The following is a 20,722-nucleotide window of genomic DNA, read 5'->3' on the forward strand; positions in this document are numbered from 1 at the left end:
ATAAAGAGTAATGCAAAAATAGATAAAAGCTATGCATTGCTTATTAAAGAGGGCTGCGATCAAAGCAGAATGATACAAATAATGCGATAAGAAAAAGGTTGGACTATGTAACATGTCCATTCCAGGGGTAAGCTGCGGAATAGTATGCGAAACAGGTATACTGCTTGTGATAGAGACCACCTGGGAGTTCCGTAATGCGGCGTGGCTTGTCTGCTTCCCTGGTTCTTGCATTGTTTGTGCGGTAATGGAACTGCCGAACAGGCCTTCCGAAGAGTGGAGTCCTAAAAGTAAGAGAAAATTAAAAAATCGGCAGCCCCTGGTGCGGTTTAAGCCGTGTTTCGGGCGTGCCGTGATGGTGCCCCTCCCCCTGTACCCATGGTATTTCTAGAGCGTAGTTATGTACGTGAAGTACTGGTATCGCATTTTTGCGAGGGCTGGGGTTGGGGCCGCATTGCTACGCCTGCTCGGGTCGTGCCAGGCGGTCTTGTTGTAGGTTACTCCGGGCGCGCTTGACGGTGTCCGGTCGTTTAATGGCCGGACTGGAGAACTACCTGGAGAGGCTGCTTTGTACTTCTGCTGCAAGGGCCGCCATGTGCTCCTCCATTTGGAGGGAGCATTCGGTGTTTCCATTGACCGTAATTACTCCTCGAGGGCCTGCCATTTTGAGCTTAAGGTATGCGTAGTGCGGTACCACATTGAACTTGGCGAATGCAGTTCGCCCGAGCAGTGCGTGATAGCCACTGCAGAATGGGACTATGTCGAAGATTAACTCCTCACTTCAGAAAGTATTCGAAGATCCGAAGACCACTTCAAGTGTGACTGAGCCTGTACAGCTGGCCTCTACACCTGGTATTACGCCTTTAAAGGTCGTTTTGGTGGGCTTAATCCTCGAGGGATCTATGCCCATTTTCCGCACTGTATCCTGGTAAAGCAGGTTCAGGCTGCTGCTGCCGTCCATAAGGACTCTAGTGAGATGAAATCCGTCAATAATTGGGTCTAGAACCAATGCGGCGAATCCGCCATGACGGATGCTAGTGGGATGGTCCCTTCGATCAAAGGTGGTCGGGCAGGAGGGCCATGGGTTGAACTTTGGGGCGACTGGCTCTACCGCGTATACGTCCCTTAACGCGCGCTTCCGCTCCCTTTTGGGGACGTGGGTTGCGTATATCATGTTCACCGTCCGCACTTGTGGGGGAAAACCCTTCTGTCCACTGTTGTTCGGCGGCCGGGGCTCCTCGTCGTCATCGCTATGCAGCCCCTTGTCTTCATTTTCAGCATTTAACTTGCCTGCCTGCTTGAATACCCAACAATCCTTGTTGGTGTGATTGGCCGGCTTTTCAGGGGTGCCATGTATCTGGCATAAGCGGTCGAGTATTCGGTCCAAACTGGACGGCCCCCTAGGATTCCTTTTGAATGGCTTTTTCCGCTGACCGGATTTAGAGCCTTTGAATCCGGCATTAACTGCCGTATCCTCAGTATTGTCGCCGTTAATGCGGTGCTTTTGCTTGTTGCGACACGACCTGCCACTACTCTCTCTGGTATCCGAATTACCAGGGTTCTTGGTCATATTGTTGCTACGAGCAAGCCAGCTGTCTTCTCCCGCGCAAAAGCGGCTCATGAGTGTCGTGAGTGTTGCCATAGACTTTGGCTTTTCCTGTCCAAGGTGCCGGGCAAGCCACTCGTCACGGATATTGTGCTTGAAGGCTGCTAGGGCCTCAGCGTCCGGACAGTCGACTATTTGATTTTTCTTTGTTAGGAACCGTGTCCAGAATTGCCTGGCCAATTCCTATGGTTTCTGAATTACGTGACTTAGGTCATCGGCGTCTGGGGGTCGCACATAAGTGCCTTGGAAATTGTCGAGGAATGCGGCTTCGAGGTCCTCCCAACAACTGATTGATCCTGTTGGCAAGTTGTTAAGCCAATGCTGAGCTGGTCCTTTAAGCTTGAGTGGGAGGTATTTGATGGCGTGGAAATCATCGCCGCGGGCCATGTGGATATGAAGGAGATAATCCTCGATCCATACCGCAGGATCTGTTGTGCCATCATATGATTCGATGTTTACGGGTTTGAAACCCTCGGGGATTTGATGATCCATTATTTCGTCTGTGAAGCATAGTGGGTGTGCGGCGCCTCTGTACTGGGCTATATCACGACGTAGCTCCAATGAGCTTTGTCTACTGTGTTTGGCCCTGCCGAATTTGTGGCCAGCGTGACGGTTACCGTCTCGAGCCGTGGGGCGCCCATGCGATCTGTAGATCAATCTTGTTTGCCTTGCCTTGTCCTCCAGCATATCTCGTAAGTCCGGCGCATATTCCCGTGCCTTGGTACGGGGTGCGGCTTGAGTGGAGGACCGAGAGGCCTCTCTGTCACGGCCACGAGGTGGCCGGTCGGCCGCATCAAGTGCTTCCTCCTCTAATCGGGGTAGCAACCTCGCTTTGGGTAGCTCTTGGAGGGGCGTTCGAGTTTATGCTCTTCGGCTGCAAGGACTTCAGTCCATTTGTCGACTAGCAAATCTTGGTCAGCTCTAAGTTGTTGCTGTTTTTTCTTGAGGCTTCTTGCCGTGGCCATAAGCCTGCATTGAAAACGCTCTTGCTCGACGGGATCCTCTGGCACGACGAATTCGTTGTTGTCGAGGCTTGCCTCGTCTTCGGAGGGAGGCATATAATTATCGTCCTCGACCTCTCTGTCTGCCGCTCTCTCATGAGGGCTGGTTTCTCCATCCTCCTGTGCTAAATCTTGCTGGAGGGGGTTTTCTTCGGCACTTTCCGGAGTATTATTATCTCTCGTGCTGGAATCATCGTATTTGTTTTGGCGGGATTTTGAGCGGCGCCGCTGATGCCGGCGCTTAGGCTGTTTTTTGGAGGGGTCATCCTCCGCTGTTCCATTGCCATCTCCTTCTTTTGGGGTGTCCACCATGTATATGTCATATGACGAGGTGGCTTTCCAGGGCCTGATAGGCGCTGGTTCTTCATCGTCTCCTTCATCGGCGTCCATACCGTCGATGTCTTCGGAGTCGAAGTCGAGCATGTCGGTTAAGTCGTCGACAGTGGCTACAAAGTGGGTGGTGGGTGGGCTTTGAATTTCTTCATCGTCCAAATCCCAACCTTGCTGACCGTAGTCCGGCCAAGGCTCTCCTGATAAAGAGAGAGACTTCAGTGTCTTCAGAATATCGCCGAAAGGCGAGTGCTGAAAGATGTCCGCGGTAGTAAACTCCATGATCGGCGCCCAATCGGATTCGATCGGCAGTGGCGCGAAGGTTCGGAGTCCGAAGAGGAGTCCGGCTCCTTGGAGTCACGAGTCTCGCAGAGTGCGGGGCTGGTGTTCGGCTCGATCGCCGTTGGGATCGCAGCCCCCGAGGCGGCGTCCAACCACCCATCCTCGATCAGCGCAGTTGGCTCCAAATTAAGGGTTGAAGCCGATGCGGGTGCGGCCTCCAGGGCACTATTAGGCGGCAGAGCTAGATCATGCTCATCATGACAGTGCGGCGCGCTCGGCAGTGGCTCGAATCCGTCGAAGATCAAGTCCCCGCGGATGTCAGATGTGTAGTTTAAGCTTCCAAATCTGACCTGACGGCCAGGGGCATAGCTTTCGATCTGCTCCAGATGGCCAAGTGAATTGGCCCGCAGTGCGAAGCCGCCGAAGATGAAGATCTGTCCGGGGAGGAAGGTCTCACCCTGGACTGCATCGCCATTAATGATCGTAGGAGCCATCAAGCCTGACGGCGACGACACAGAGGAACTCTCAATGAAAAAGCACCAATGTCGGTGTCAAAACCGGCGGATCTCGGGTAGGGGGTCCCGAACTGTGCGTCTAGGCCGGATGGTAACAGGAGGCAAGGGACACGAAGTTTTACCCAGGTTCGAGCCCTCTCGATGGAGGTAAAACCCTATGTCCCGCTTGATTAATATTGATGATATGGGTAGTACAAGAGTAGATCTACCACGAGATCGGAGAGGCTAAACCCTAGAAGCTAGCCTATGGTATGATTGTTGTTGTGTATGTTATCCTACGGACTAAAACCCTCCGGTTTATATAGACACGGAGAGGGTTAGGGTTACACAAAGTCGGTTACAGTGGTAGGAGATCTGCATATCCGTATCGCCAAGCTTGCGTTCCACGCCAAGGAAAGTCCCTTCCGGACACGGGACGAAGTCTTCAATCTTGTATCTTCATAGTCCAGGAGTCCGGCTGAAGGTATAGTTCGGCTATCCGAACACCCCCTAATCCAGGACTCCCTCAGGTGTGGTCATCAAACCTGTATGAATTACATATAGCTATGCCGGACTCGTCTAACCGTGTCAGTGGTCTTGACGACCTCGAATGCTTTAGTTGGTGAGGCCGTTTTAGTGTGCGGCTGCCAAGGCGGCCGCACTCTCTTTGGCGTGCAGGGATCGCTCAATATTTCCATTTACTGTAATGATGCCACGTGGACCGGGCATCTTAAGCGTGAGGGAAGCGTAATACGGTATTGCGTTAAAGCGAGCGAAAATTTCGCGTCCAAGTAGTTCTTGATAGCCACTTTGGAACGGAGCAATGTGGAAGGTTAAATTTTTGCTACGGAAGTTGTCGGAGAAGCCGAATATAACCTCTAGTAGCAGGGAGCCCATGCAATGAGCCCCTGGGCCTGGCGTTACTCCTCTAAAGGTAGTATTACTGTGGCAAATTTTCGTTGGGTCTATCCCCATTTTGCGGATTGTGTCCTGATATATCAGGTTTAAGCTGCTGCCGCCGTCCATCAGGACTCGTGTGAAGTGGTATCCGTCAATTATTGGATCTAATACCAAAGCAGCCCATCCTGTGCTCCGGATACTTGTTGAGTAATCCTGATGGTCGAAGGTGATTGGTTGAAATGGCCAGTGGCAGAACTCCACGGTGATAGGCCCTTGGGCGTGTTTATCTGGGAGTGCCGCTTTGCTTCTCCCCTTTATCACGTGTAACATGTTTACTGTTTTGACTTCTGGTGGAAATTTCTTCTGTTCCCCAGTGTTTTGCTTGCGAGGCTCATCCTCGTCTTCGCTTGGTGTATCCTGCCCCTTATGTTCGGCATTGAGCTTGCCGGACTGCTTGAAGACCCAACATTCTCTGTGGGTATGATTTGCAGGTTTATCGGGGGTGCTATGGATCTGACATATTTGGTCCAGAATTTTGTTTAAGCTGGACAGTTCATCTCTGGCGCCTTTAGAGGGCGGCTTTTGATGACCTGGCCGAGAGCTTCTGAATCCGGCGTTTACCGTCATGCTCTTCGGGCTGTCTTCTTTATTTTGGCGCTTATTATTTTTGCTGCATCGTGATTTCCCATTTCCATCTCTAACTTCGGATGTACTTGGGTCGTTGGTGCTGCATCTGGCTAGCCAGCTGTCCTCACCCATGCAAAAGCATATCATGAGGCTTGTTAATGCTGCCATTGTTCTCGGCTTTTCTTGGCCGAGGTGTCTGGCAAGCCATTCATCGCGGACGCTATGCTTGAAAGCTGCCAAGGCTTCGGCGTCCGGACAGTCGACTATTTGGTTCTTTTTAGTAAGAAACCTGTTCCAAAGCTTTCGGGCTGACTCTCTGGGTTGTTGAGTTATATGACTCAAATCGTGCGCGTCCGGAGGTCGGACATATGTCCCTTGAAAATTTGCCCGAAAAGCGTCTTCGAGCTCTTCCCAGCTTCCAATGGAGCTTTCGGGGAGGCTTTTAAGCCAGTGCTGAGCTGGCCCTTTGAGCTTGAGGGGTAAGTACTTGATGGCGTGGAGATCATCTCCTCGAGCCATATGGATATGGAGGATATAGTCCTCAATCCAGACCCTAGGGTCTGTTGTTTCGTCGTATGCCTCTATGTTTACGGGTTTGAATCCCTCTGGAAATTCATGGTCCAGCACCTCGTCGGTGAAACATAGGGGGTGTGTGGCACCCCTGTATCTGGGTGTACCATGGTGTTCGGATGTTTGTTGTGTTGCATCGTATGCTGGAGCGCGCTTGCGTGGTTCATAGATGGATCTGGTTGTGCCGTCCTTTTGATGCGAGCCCTTGCGTGGATCGCGTATTGGCTTATGTGCGGCGTTGTTTGCCGCTCTATGTTGGCCGTGAGGTCGTCTATCCGGCCAGATGGCCATTTTAATTTTTGGTTGCGGGGGATCTAAGGCCTCCTCATCAAATTCAGGTAGCAACTTCCATTTCGGGTAGCTCTTGGTGTGGCAATTACCGCCGTACTTCGCTGCTGTGTTGAGTACTTTACTCCATCTGATTTTGAATGTGTCTTGCGCAGCCTTGAGCTTTTGCTTCTGCTTTTTTTAGACTCCTCGCGGTGGCAACAAGCCTTTGATGGGCATTCTGTTGCTCCAGGTGTCTGTCTGGTGTGATGTCGTCCAGACTATTATCTTTGACAGAGTCGGGTTGTTCGGTTTGATTCTCCATGTTGCCGTGGTCCGGTGATGGTTCACCCTGCTCTAACGCTGGGTCTATATGATCGTTCCTTCTGCCGAGGCGGGATTTGGGGCGGCGCTTACGCCGCCGCTTTGACTGCTTCTCGAGGGGACAACCCTTTGTTGCGACCTTCCGTTCCTCGTCGTCGTCTTTTTTTGGTGTGTCCACCATGTATACGTCATGTGATGAAGTGGGCGTCCAGTGCCCTGTGGGCAGTGGTTCCTGTTCGTCTCCTGCATCGTCGTCCATACCGTCGATGTCTTCGGAGTCGGAGTCGAGCATGTCAGTTAAGTCATCGACAGAGGCTACTAAGTGGGTGGTGGGTGGGCGAAGAATTTCTTCATCATCCGCATCCCAATCCTGCCGGACATAGTTCGGCCCGGATCCTCCTGACAAGGAGACAGACCTTAATGAGTTCAGTATATCGCCGAAGGGCGAGTGCTGAAAAATATCCGCGGAGGTAAACTCCATGATCGGTGCCCAACTGGATTCGATAGGAACGGGCGCAGGCGGTTCGGAGTCCGTGGCCGGAGAAGAATCCGGCAGTTGCAACACGACTCTCGTGAAGGGTAAGGTCGATATCCGGCTCGATCGCCGTTGGGTATACGGCCTCTGTGGCAGGGTCTATCCACCTGTCCATGGGAGGCGCAACTGGCTCCGAATTAAGGGCCGGAGCGGCTGCCGGTGCGATTTCTTGAACACCGTCCGATGGCAGAGCTAAATCGTACTCATCGTGACCGCGTGGCGCACAAGGCAGGGGCTCGAATCCGTAGAAGATCAAGTCTCTGCGGATATCGGCCATGTAATTTAAGCTTCCAAACCTGACCTGATGGCCAGGGGCGTAGCTTTCGATCTGCTCCAGATGGCCAAGCGAGTTGGCCCGCAGTGCGAAGCCACCGAACACAAAGATTTGTCCAGGGACAAAAGTCTCGCCCTGGACTGCATCGCTATCAATGATAGTGGGAGCCATCAAGCCTAATGGCGACGACACAGAGGAAATCTCAATGAAAGCACCAATGTCGGTGTCAAAACTGGCGGATCTCGGGTAGGGGGTCCCGAACTGTGCGTCTAAGGCGGATGGTAACAGGAGGCAGGGGACACAATGTTTTACCCAGGTTCGGGCCCTCTTGATGGAGGTAAAACCCTACGTCCTGGTTGATTAATATTGATGATATGGGTAGTAGAAGAGTAGATCTACCACGAGATCGGAGAGGCTAAACCCTAGAAGCTAGCCTATGGTAAGATTGTATGTTGTCCTACGGACTAAAACCCTCCGGTTTATATAGACACCGGAGAGGGTTAGGGTTACACAAGGCCGGTTACAAAGGAGGAGATATCCATATCCGTACTGCCTAGCTTGCCTTCCACACCAAGTAGAGTCCTATCCGGACACGGGACGAAGTCTTCAATCTTGTATCTTCATAGTCCAACAGTCCGGCCAAAGGATATAGTCCGGCTGTCCGGAGACCCCCTAATCCAGGACTCCCTCAACGGGCAAGCCTACAAGCACTCCCATTTCCTCCTTTTCATTTCTAACTATTCTTTTTTATCTTGTCACAGGTGACGCAAAATATTGGTCATCTCACAGACTCTTTCGGAGTTCGGCTTCATACACTTACCCCAAGGTCGTTCCTGTTGAAGGAATCCTTTAACCGAGGCAAGGCGGCGCAGACGTGCGACAGGAGGTCCAAATAATTTTGTAGACCGCACTCTCTATTTAGAACCTGTAAAAATGCCTTCTCCCTCAGCCTTCGACCACCAGCATGCCAAATAGCCTGGGTCGTGGCATTATTATTTGTAAAATGGCAATTGACATATCAATCACATCCCAGTGAACATAATCCATACCCAGTATTCGCTTTTTCCTAAAAAAGCTAAATTTCTCCGGTTGTTTCACACTCACACCTCAGCACGGGTTGCCAGGGGCTCGATATGGGAACAAATGAATTGCCGACAAGTCCGAACAGCTTTATAGCACACTTCGGCGTCGCGAGTTTGGCCTTATATGCATCCACTCCGAATCATGTCTTTGGTCAATAGTTGGGTTGCTCGGCTCCTGTGCTTACTACCTTACGTTCCGCTATATCGGCTAGGGTAGTAAAGGGAGAACTACTGCGATTGTGTCCCGGTTTATCCGGATGAGCATCTCAGTAGAGAAAGCCGAAAAGTGACTGTCATGATGCGGCGAGAGCTGGTCAACCACTCGATGACTTATTAGAATCTTTCATGACTCCTCCCGTATTGCATGAAGGACCGTTCTTCTGGTCACTCATGTAACGCACCATATTCGGATGACTGCGTACACACCAGGGGCTATATCATAGACCCACCGTCAAACTCCTATGGCTAAGTGAAAGTGTTAAAGCCCTAATAGTCCGATTGCCTAGTTCTCCACACTAACACCTCCTTCATGGACCAAGACGTTGGATCAAGAGTGATCAAGTGCTTTTCCGAACACCCCCATATTTTATGCGAGGGGGCTGAAGCTGACGACTGGAAAACTTTCAGATTATACAAAAATGGTCGCACAGGAGGAGCCACAACTTCTAGGCATAATCTTAAAATATAATAATATTGTTTTTACAATTTCAATACATTTCACTCGAACATCATCTCTTTCAGCACTGACCCTCTATCAAGCGGGCACCCTCTAAGACATCCTCAAAATAATACTCTGGTGTGTGATGCTCCTTACCCTCGGGTGGACTTTTCGCTGCAACATCGGTGGCCTTCATCTTCGCCCAATACGTCTTCACACGGGCAAGGGCCATCCGTGCACCTTCAATGCACGTGGACCGCTTAATAGCGTCGATACGCGGCACCGCATCACTTAGTCGTCGTACCAAGCCAAAATAACTCTTCGGAATTGGCTCAGTTGGCCACAGCCGGACTACGATGTCCTTCATGGCAGAGCTGGATATCTTGTGGAGCTCGGCCCACTGGGCCATCTGTTCGTTCAGTAACAATGGGCACTTTGGTGTGCTGAATTGTGACCAAAAATGCTTCTCCGTCGCATGCCCTTCCTGCGCTTCGTAAAATTGCGCCGCATCGGAGGCACTCTTTGGCAAGTCCAAAAAGGCGCCTGGGGAGATCCACATTTGATTAAGAGGGGCATACTTTGGATTGCTAAACTTAGTGTTTAATAAGAAAGGCTTACCGGGCGCTATCTCCCCGGCTTGCCGGATCTCTTCACAAGCCACTCTAGACTCAGATCATGCTTCTCTTGCCTCTTGTAATGCCCTGTCAAGATTGGCTGCTTTGGCCTTGTTATCCTTCTCGAGGAATTCGCACCAGACAGTGGATTCCTTTAGCTTGCGCGCCATAATTGCCATTCTCTCCTCACATTGGCGCTGCGCGGCCTCTCCGGCTTCTACTCATCAGCTGCCTTCTTGGCAGCCACATTACTCATCCCGGTTTGCTCCTTGGCTCGAACAAGTTCAACCCGCAGGGTCTCAACCGCGACAGCACTATCTGCAGATACACATGTCTCAGAACATAATTCTAGCTTCATGCCTGTGTTACTATACATATTCTAACACATACCTTGCGCCTCGTCGAGTCGCCTGTTAATAAGCGTGATGTCGTTATCCGCCACATCAAGCTTATGCTCCAGACCTGCAACCTTCGTAGTGTGGGCAGTTGTCATGGATGTAACAGCCTGTGTTTCCAGTCATTAGATTATTACCTGAGAACATCTTTTTCGATCCTCTGATTGCCTACCTTTGGGCGCCAACTAGAGTCTCAGGGGCTACTATCTATACATAGGTGCATTTTGCGTATAAAGCACAACCGAAAATTTAACATTACATACCTCAAAGCCTCTTAGCAGGCTCATGAAGGCTTCATTCAATCTGCTTTTCGTGGACAGAATCCTCTCCACCACCGTACCCATCAAGGTACGATGATCATATGAGATTGACGAACACCATAGCATGTCCGTCAGTGTATCCGGCGCATCCGGATTCTTGGAAGCAGCGGCGGCAGTACAGACTCCCTTCGATAGGGTATGTTCACTCGACCCTACATTCGTCTTCGGTTGTAAACTGGATAGTCCAGAGCCTTTATTGTTAACCCTTGTACGGACCATACACTTCGGACTCTGGGCGACCGAAGTCTCACCTTGGGGCGCTGGCTCTATTATCCCCTAATCGGGAGAGACCCTCCGGGACGACACCTCGATGTCGTCTGCCCTGTTGGGCGAGGAAGCTTGTGGAGGCGTTTCACTTTCCATCATCTCGGGTAAAAGGTCCCCCGAAGAGGAGGATTGTTGAGGAAGACTGTGTGCCGGACTACAAAACGCATATTCCAGATGTTACCTTTGCAAAGAGAAAAGGAATGGGGTATGTTTAAAATATCTTTGTTCACTTACAATTCGGCTGGAGGCTTGTCCTTACGAAGGGATTGTGCGACAACAACACCTTCCGAGCATGAACCGCCCGACAGGGGCGTTCTGCCCCGCTTAGGAGCCCTTACATCCCAACTCTCAGAGGCGGCCCTCTTCTTACCATAGGAAGAAGGATGTCGGCTTCTCCTCCTCTTTTGTCTTCGGAAGAAGGAGCCCTAGTCTCCCCGGACACAGTGTGTGGTTTGCCTCCAGGATGGAAGCCGCCTTCGGCTCCCCCGCTCTTCTCATTCTCCTCTTCCACCGGTGCCTGGTATGGCACCGGGACCAGCATCCTTTCTAGTATGGGACTAGCTGAGTCTTCGGGAAGAGGAGCCGAACACCTAATTTGCTCCGCCTTCTTTACCCAGCCCTGGAAGAAGATGGTTTTCTCAGCATCTTATTATGAGATGCGTGTCCAAGCTATGTTCGAGAATCGAGTGCTTACCTAGGTAGCCGGATGGTTGCAGTCGAGGTCGATGTCCTCTGTAGTATCCGGCCACTGTTTTCGTTTCTCGAAAAATAACTTCCACATTCCTCTATGCATCGCACCAAAGAAGTGCTGAAGGGTTCGTGGTCCTTTTGGATTAAACTCCCACATACGGAGGGGCCGTCTTTGGCACGGGAGGACCCGACGGACTAGCATTACTTGAATCACGTCGATGAGTTCGGTGTTCTTCTCAAGGAGACTCCGGATACGGCTATGTAGAATCTGCACTTCATCGGTTGATCCTCAGTCCAACCCCTTATTAACCCACGATGCGAGTTGAATTGGAGGGCTAGATCGGAATGCAGGTATAGCCGCCTACTTGGTGCCACGGGGTTCAGTGATGTAAAACCATTCCCATTGCCATAAGTCGAAAGATTCTATGAAGGATACTTTTAGCTAGGGAGCGTTGATAAGTTTGCCCACTGTAGCACCACCGCACTCTGCTCGTCCCCCGTCGACTACCTTCGGCTTCACATTAAAAGTCTTAAGCCATAAGCCGAAGTGTGGGGGAATATGGAGGAAAGCTTCGCACGTGATGATGAACGCCAAGATGTGAAGGAATGAGTCTGGAGTTAAATCGTGAAAATCTAGCCCGTAATAGAACATAAGCCCTCGAACAAAGGGGTGGAGGGAGAACCCTAGCCCTCGGAGGAAGTGGGAGATGAATACGACCCTCTCGCTGGATCTGGGAGTAGGAATAACCTGACCTTGAGTAGGAAGCCTGTGGGAGATTTCCGTGGTCAGGTATCTGGCTTCCCAGAGCTTTGCGATGTCCTCCTCTATGACGGAGGAAGGCACCCACCGACCTTGAGGACTGAGGCCGTCCATAGCTAGGAAGCTTGAAACAATCGAAACCTTGGGCGCTGGAGCTCGAGATTGGAGAGGATGAGGAAAGGGTTGGAGTAAAAAAGCCAGATGGGCCCTAGTCCCTTTATAAAGGCAATAAATATCAAACACCTCCTCCTCGACCTTGAAACCTTCCTATTCTTAAGGAATCATGCCAATCGGACGGTTGGAATCCCCACGCCCGTGTTGATGAGGATCCCGCAATAAGGGGACACGATCTCTGCTTCGAGAAGACGTGCCAATGAAACGGCGTCTTGGAACATGGAACGACGAGCAAAGAAAAAAAAACGGTTCGACATAATAACCATGTGGTGATGTGATATCGCGTCACAGAAAAATTGTCAGCAGATTGGACTCGCAAAATATTGTTTCCTCTGTGGTAGTGTGTGGTATTTGTTTTGTAGATCCGGACACGATCTTGGTGTTTGAAGACTGTGTCGGAGTATTTGGAGGAGGAACCCGCCTTGCAATGCCGAATACAATCTGTGCACCGGACACCTCGTCGTTGAAGCCTGGTTCAGGGGCTACTGAGGGAGTCCTGGACTAAGGGGTCCTCGGGCGTCCGGTCTGTTGGGCATGGGCCGGACTATTGGACCATGAAGACACAAAATGGAAGACTTTCTCCCGTGTCCGGATAGGACTCTTCTTTGCGTGGATGGCAAGCCAGGCGGCCGGATATACTATTTCCTTTCTATGTAACCGACTTTGTACCACCCTAGTCCCCTCCGTGTCTATATAAACTAGAGGGTTTAGTCTGTAAGGGCAATCATAATTAGATAGGCTAAACTTCTAGGGTTTTAGCCATTATGATCTCGTGGTAGATCAACTCTTGTAACCCCCATACTCATCAATATTAATCTAGCAGGACGTAGGGTTTTACCTCCATCGAGAGGGCCCGAACCTGGGTAAACATTGTGTTCCATGTCTCCTGTTACCATCAACCTCAGACGCACAGTTCGGGACCCCCTACCCGAGATCCGCCGGTTTTGACACCGACACCTGGCTCGGATGCCACTGTTGGGGAACGTAGAAATTTAAAAAAAATCCTACGCACATTAAGGGGGGCTGGCCCCCAAACCCTAAACCAATTCGGTTTGGGCCTAGGGGGGCGCCACACCACTTGCCCGCTGCCCTCTTTCTCCACTGGGGCCCATTAAGGCCCATTGACTCCCCGGGGGGTTCCCGTAACCTCCCGATACTCCGGAAAATGCCCGAACTCATCCAAAACCATTCCAGTGTCCAAACATAGCCTTCCAATATATCAATCTTTATGTCTCAATCATTTCGAGACTCCTCGTCATGTTCGTGATCATATCCGGGACTCCAAACTACCTTCGGTACATCAAAACACATAAACTCATAATATCGATCGTCATCGAACGTTAAGCGTGCGGACCCTACGGGTTCAAGAACTATGTAGACATGACCGAGACTCACTTCCTGTCAATAACCAATAGCAGAACCTGGATGCTCATATTGGTTCCTACATATTCTACGAAGATCTTTATCGGTCAAACCGCATAACAACATATGTTGTTCCCTTTGTCATCGGTATGTTACTTGCCCGAGATTCGATCGTCGGTATCTCAATACATACGTTACCGACAAGTCTCTTTACTCGTTCCGTAATGCATCATCCCGTTACTAGCTCATTAGTCACATTGCTTCCAAGGCTTATAGTGATGTACATTACCGAGAGGGCCCAGAGATACCTCTCCGACAATCGGAGTGACAAATCCTAATCTCGATCTATGCCAACTCAACAAACACCATCTGAGACACCTGTATAGCATCTTTATAGTCACCCGGTTACGTTGTTGCATTTGATAGCACAGTAAGTGTTCCTCCGGTATTCGGGAGTTGCATAATCTCATAGTCATAGGAACATGTATAAGTTATGAAGAAAGCAATAGCAACAAACTAGACGATCATAGTGCTAAGCTAACGGATGGGTCAAGTCAATCACATCATTCTCTAATGATGTGATCCCGTTCATCAAATGACAACTCTTGTCTATGACTAGGAAACTTAACCATCTTTGATTAACGAGCTAGTCAAGTAGAGGCATACTAGTGATACTCTGTTTGTCTATGTATTCACACATGTACTAAGCTTACGGTTAATACAATTCTAGCATGAATAATAAACATTTATCATGATATAAGGAAATATAAATAATAACTTTATTATTGCCTCTAGGGCATATTTCCTTCAAGGACTCCCTAGTCCTAGTAGGATTCCACCTCCCACACGGAGTAGGAAAGGGGGGCCGGCCCCCTTATCCTAGTCCTAATCGGCCTCCTGCCCAAGGGGGGCGCACCAGCCCCTTGTGGGCTGGTGTGCTTCCTCTTATGGCCCATAAGGCCCATAACTTCTCCCCGGGGGTTCCGATAACCTCCCGGTACTCTGGAAAAATGCCTGAACCACTCGGAACCATTCCGATGTCCAAATGCAACCTTCCAATATATGAATCTTTACCTCTCGACCATTTAGAGACTCCTCTTCATGTCCGTGATCTCATCCGGGACTCCGAACAAACTTCGGTACATCAAATCACATAACTCATAATACAAATCGTCATCGAACATTAAGCGCGCGGACCCTACAGGTTCGAGAACTATGTAGACATGACCGAGACACATCTCTGGTCAATAACCAATAGTGGAACCTGGATGCTCATATTGGTCCCTACATATTCTACGAAGATCTTTATCGGTTAAACCGCATAACAACATACATTGTTCCCTTTGTCATCGATATGTTACTTGCCCGAGATTCGATCGTTGGTATCATCATACCTAGTTCAATCTCGTTACCGGCAAGTCCCTTTACTCGTTCCGTAATGCATCATCCCGTGACTAACTCATTAGTCACATTGCTTGCAAGGCTCATAGTGATGTGCATTACCGAGAGGGACCGGAGATACCTCTCCGATACACGGAGTGACAAATCCTAATCTCGATCTATGCCAACTCAACAAACACCATCGGAGACACCTATAGAGCATCTTTATGATCACCTAGTTACATTGTGACGTTTGATAGCACACAAGGTGTTCCTCTGGTATTCGGGAGTTGTATAATCTCATACTCTGAGGAACATGTATAAGTCATGAAGAAAGCAATAGCAATAAACTAAACGATCATAGTGCTAAGCTAACGGATGGGTCTTGTCCATCACATCATTCTCTAATGATGTGATCCCGTTCATCAAATGACAACACATGTCTATGGCTAGGAAACTTAACCATCTTTGATTAACGAGCTAGTAAAGTAGAGGCATGCTAGGGACACTTTGTTTGTCTATGTATTCACACATGTACTAAGTTTCTGGTTAATACAATTCTATCATGAATAATAAACATTTATCATGATATAAGGAAATATAAATAACAACTTTATTATTGCCTCTAGGGCATATTTCCTTCATAAAAATGGTAGAAACAAACTCCCATCTAGAAGCGCACCAGGGCCTTTTGTTATCACACTTGAATGTCCTAAGGTGGAGTATGCAGGAGAACGACATTCTCCACTGCAAATAGACATGGATGTAAACTCAAAATGTATTCAAGCTAAGCATTCAACTGAACAAATAGTAGCACCACAAGGCACTTGTAAATTGTAATGGAATACCATCAAATTAAGCATACAAAACATACTTTATAAACCAGGAAGTACATTATTTGATAATGGGCTATACTATCACATAGTTGAAGGGTATGGATGTTCCATCATTGACTTATATTCATCTAACGTTATGCATGTGTTCTGTTTCAACCCAATATTGTTAGCAAGCATGCATGTAGCCTCATATATGGTTATCTTGAAATTCAGATAGTGCAAGTCTGTTAGTAACAGCCGCTTCTTCTTTCCTTTCATTTATGTAGCTACATGATTGTATGTGAAAAACAGTAGGACTCTTTTTTACAGGTGAAAAATAATATAACTCTAAATAGGAGAAAAATAACAATGGTGACCACATGTATCACTTAGGTATTAGATCAATCCCATGGCATACACAGTCACGAACAACATGCGTGAAGTGAACTGGAATCTGATGTATACTCTAATTTTTCAAAACAATCAAGGGTATTAGTAGAAATACTAATGAAAATCGTACAAAACAAACATGAGAGATACAAAGATTCAGGATTGCATCCCGTTGGGTGTAGCAAAGGGGCACACAGGGTGGTATGACTAAGAGAGACGATAGTGTCTGTTGATAGGGGTGACTGCACAAGTCATAGGAAGTAGTTATAGAGGTGTTGGTGGACTTGTACCGGCCAGCCAGGCCGGCAACGCAACACATGCAAGGAATTATTCTTCCCCATGCATGGAGACATTGGACATGGTCGTCTTGGGGCTCCTGTCAGACACCTGGGTCTCGGAGATGAGCAGGGCCTCTGCTGCGATGCCCGCCTTGGAGACGATGTGGGAATCGTGGGCGTGGATGTCGAGGAGAAGGGATCAATGAGGATGTTGTTCCATGGTGTGGACACAGTGGCCTGGCCCACGAGCGACATCAGCAGCATCAACATGATCTCCTCTGCCATGGATTACATTGTATTATCATTCATACTGGGGCTCTTCTTGAATCTCGTATGCCTGGGTCTCGGAGATGAGCAAGGCCTCTGTTGTGGCGCCGGCAATAGAGATGGCATTTGTTGGGGAACGTAGTAATTTCAAAAAAATTCCTACGCACACGCAAGGTCATGGTGATGCATAGCAACGAGAGGGGAGAGTGTTGTCTACGTACCCTCGTAGACCGACATCGGAAGCGTTATGACAACACGGTTGATGTAGTCGTACGTCTTCATGGCCCAACCGATCAAGCACCGAATCTATGGCACCTCCGAGTTCTAGCACACGTTCAGCTCGATGACGATCCCTGGACTCCGATCCAGCAGAATGTCGGGGAAGAGTTCCGTCAGCACGATGGTGTGGTGACGATCTTGATGTTCTACCGTCGCAGGGCTTCGCCTAAGCACTACTACAATATTATCGAGGATTATGGTGGAAGGGGGCACCGCACACGGCTAAGAGATCAATGATAAATTGTTGTGTCTTTGGGGTGCCCCCCTGCACCCCTATATAAAGGAGCAAGGGAGGAGGAGGCCGGCTCTAGGAGGGGGCGCACCAAGTGCGGAGTCCTACTAGGACTCCCTAGTCCTAATAGGATTCCACCTCCCATATGGAATAGGAAAAGAGGAAGGGAAAAGAAGGAAGGAAGGGGGCGCCCCCCTTCCCTAGTCCAATTCGGACCAGACCAAGGGGAGGGGTGCGGCCACCCTTGAGGCCCTTTTCCTTCTTTCCCGTATGGCCCAATAAGGCCCAATACGTATTCCCGTAACTCTCCGGTACTTCGAGAAATACCCGAATCACTCGGAACCTTTCCGATGTCCGAATATAGTCGTCCAATATATCGATCTTTACGTCTTGACCATTTCGAGACTCCTCGTCATGTCCCCGATCTCATCCGGGACTCCGAACTTCTTCGGTACATCAAAACTCATAAACTCATAATATAACTGTCATCGAAACCTTAAGCGTGCGGACCCTACGGGTTCGAGAACAATGTAGACATGACCGAAACACGTCTCCGGTCAATAACCAATAGAGGAACCTGGATGCTCAAATTGGCTCCCACATATTCTACGAAGATCTTTATCGGTCAGACCGCATAACAACATACGTTGTTCCCTTTGTCATCGGTATGTTACTTGCCCGAGATTCGATCGTCGGTATCTCAATACCTAGTTCAATCTCGTTACCGGCAAGTCTTTTTACTCGTTCCGTAATACATCAACCTGCAACTAACTCATTAGTTGCAATGCTTGCAAGGCTTAAGTGATGTGCATTACCGAGAGGGCCCAGAGATACCTCTCCGACAATCGGAGTGACAAATCCTAATCTCGAAATACGCCAACCCAACAAGTACCTTCAGAGACACCTGTAGAGCACCTTTATAATCACCCAGTTACGTTGTGACGTTTGGTGGCACACAAAGTGTTCCTCCGGTAAACGGGAGTTGCATAATCTCATAGTCATAGGAACATGTATAAGTCATGAAGAAAGCAATAGCAACAAAATAAATGATCAAGTGCTATGCTAATGGAATGGGTCAAGTCAATCACATCATTCTCCTAATGATGTGATCCCGTTAATCAAATGACAACTCATGTCTATGGTTAGGAAACATAACCATCTTTGATCAACGAGCTAGTCAAGTAGAGGCATACTAGTGACACTCTGTTTGTCTATGTATTCACACATGTATTATGTTTCCGGTTAATACAATTCTAGCATGAATAATAAACATTTATCATGATATAAGGAAATAAATAATAACTTTATTATTGCCTCTAGGGCATATTTCCTTCAGCATTGGCATGGATGTCGAGGAGGGAGGGCTCGATGAGGATGCCGCGTAATAGCGTGAAAACACAACGGTCGTGACCCATGAGCGCTGCTGGCAGCATCAGCAGAATCTCCGACATGTATTACATCGTACAATCATCAAGTGGGCATGAGCATGGCTATCGATCAACTATTCCAATCTCAGGTGGTAGGTACACACGTCGCGAATAGATGTAGATGATGTAGGTGTTTTCATGGTGGCCAAAGGTTTGACACAAGACTACAGGAGCTGCCTTGTCCTAGCAAGATATCAAGTATAGTGGGACGAGGGAGTGGAAGGGGACTATTTTAACTTGAAGGCTTGAAGGCAAGTTCAGTGCTTGATTGATAAAAGATGAAGGGAACCGTCGGGGTTAGATCACACTGTTCAATACATTGATCAAACGAAGAGACGGAAGGAAATCATCATCAATGGCTTTTGATTTGTTGTGTGAGTGGAATTTAAGAAGATGAATAGGAAGGGCAGTAATGAAAGAGATGGCGTACAACCTAGCCACAAAGAAATTGAATCAAAGGGGAGGCAGAGACAGATCTAACACGAGACGGTGAGAGCCAAAGAGGAGATGTGGACGCATGATAAAGGAACCTGCTGACGTAGCACAAGATGAGGTGGATAGGCCGCATGTCAAGATAAATAGGTTAGTGGGGGTCAATCTCTTAGGTATATAGGGTACTCACAATTTCATTAGAAAAATGTTAACAAAAATGAATTTCTTTCACAATTTCAGAAAAAGATTGCGAATTCAAAAAATATGGTCAGAAAATGTAAAAAGAATAAAAAAACATAAAAAATGAAAAACAAAAGGAGTAGGAAAAATTAACATCGAAAAAAATGAAAATGATAAAAGAAAGAAAATAATGAACATGAAAAAAGAGAAAAAAACGAAAGGAAAAAACAAAACAAAAAGAAGAAAAACCTGGTCTAGGAAGGTTTTATAATCTTCACAAAACCAGAAAGGAGCTACCCAGCGACCTGCGCGCCAAATAGAATTGGCCATAAATCAGAGCGCAACTCCGAATTCCATTTATTATTAATTTTGGCCCAGCAGGACTGAACTGAACAAGGGAGCGATTCTCTCGTTCCAAATCCCCAAGTTCCACCCCCATGAGCCCTCCTCCCCCATATCCGACGGATCCTATTTGGCGCATAGGTTGTTGTGGAGCGACCTAGTGCGTACCCCCTCCTTGATTGTTTGCACAGTGGGGCGACCCATACTTCAGAGTTTCATGTGTGTTCTCTCACCGGTTTTGGGAAGGTCCTAGAACCTTCCCTTAACTAGGATTTTTTTGTTCTAATTTTTCTTTTCTCTCCTTTTCTTATTTACGTTTCACCCTTTTGTGAAAATTTCCTTTCAATTTTGCAAATACTTTTTGTTCATCAAATTCAAAAAATGTTCATCATTGTAAAAAAATGTTCACCAATTTCAAAAAAAATCATCGGATTTAAAAAGTGTTCATCAAATTTAAAATTTCTTCATCAAATAAAAAAATGCTCATTGAATTTAAAATTTATTCATCCATTTATCAAAAAGCATTCTTGAATACAATCTTTGTTCATCAAGTTCAGAAAATGTTCATCGGATTCAAAATGTGCTCATCAAATATAAAAACATGTTCATGATTATTAAAATAATCTCATAAAAATAATAACAAAATCATTAAAATTCAAAAATGTTCATTCTTTTGAAATCGTGATTTTTTGAATTCAAGAGTTTTTTTGAATTCGGTGAACATTTTTGTTGAATCATTGAACGTCTTTTGAAAGCCAGAACTTTTTTTGAAATCTCAAAGAAAAAACAGGGGCACCTCGACCCCACATGTGTCGGCGAGCGTAGGGGATCGGGGGTGTGCGCGCGCGGCCGGTTTCCGGCGCGCTGTTCGCCGAATAGGAGATCCCCCCCATATCCGGTCCTCTTCTCCACGAGCGGCCGTGCCCGTGCCAGCCAGCGACCCCTTCACCGGCCATAACCCCTAAACCCCAGCCAACGGCAACCCCGCCCGCCATGGTCGAAACGGTCGCCTTCCCGCTCCCGCTCCGGGCGCCCGCGCCGCCGCCTCCCACCTCCAAGACCTTCCGCCACCAACCCCCCGTGCTCTCCCCTCTCCGACTCTTCTCCCCCACCTCCCTCCTCTCCTCCTCACACCCCACCCCCACCTCCTCCTCCCGCACGCCGCGCCTCG

At 48.4% G+C, this 20,722-nt stretch overlaps 1 pseudogene; it reads left to right on the forward strand.

Annotated features, from left to right (window-relative positions):
• Positions 1-20,510: 20,510 nt before the first annotated feature.
• LOC119354041 overlaps positions 20,511-20,722 on the forward strand; it is a 3,002-nt pseudogene continuing 2,790 nt past the window's right edge.

The sequence above is a fragment of the Triticum dicoccoides genome, chromosome 2A (genome assembly GCF_002162155.2).
Source record: "Triticum dicoccoides isolate Atlit2015 ecotype Zavitan chromosome 2A, WEW_v2.0, whole genome shotgun sequence".
Classification (NCBI taxonomy): domain Eukaryota; kingdom Viridiplantae; phylum Streptophyta; class Magnoliopsida; order Poales; family Poaceae; genus Triticum; species Triticum dicoccoides.